We start from the raw sequence: 537 nt of genomic DNA on the forward strand, positions 1-537 counted from the left end.
AGTCAAAGTGTCGTACAGCTTGAACAAAATCAGCCCTCTCACACAGAGCGTCGTGTGTTGTTTACATGTACAAGAAATAATATGATTGTTATGGTAATTGAACTTTGAATGGCTTACACCCAATGCATCACATGCTAGAATTATGGTTTATAATTCAACTGTCCTAAGACCAAATACTTTACCACATAAGTTACTTATGCTACAGCATAGTTGTTAAAGTTATTATTCACATAGTTGTGATGTTGACCATTATAAATGGTAAATGGTAATCCAGTACTACTACTAATAAAACGACATTGGTAATAACAACGGCAGCAATAGTGACGATAATAATTATGATAAAAAATATTACATTCATATTGTGCTATTCACATTAATTACACCGGCTATTCGTGTTATCTTTCGTCAGTAGATATCGATAAAAAATTATTGATACCTGATGGGTTTGAAGATGCAAACTGATTCTGGAAAAAAAATCATATTGATACTTAATATATTTACTATAGATATAATAGTAACAGTAATCATAATAATAAC

The sequence above is a fragment of the Penaeus monodon genome, chromosome 34 (genome assembly GCF_015228065.2).
Source record: "Penaeus monodon isolate SGIC_2016 chromosome 34, NSTDA_Pmon_1, whole genome shotgun sequence".
NCBI classification, from domain to species: Eukaryota; Metazoa; Arthropoda; class Malacostraca; order Decapoda; family Penaeidae; genus Penaeus; species Penaeus monodon.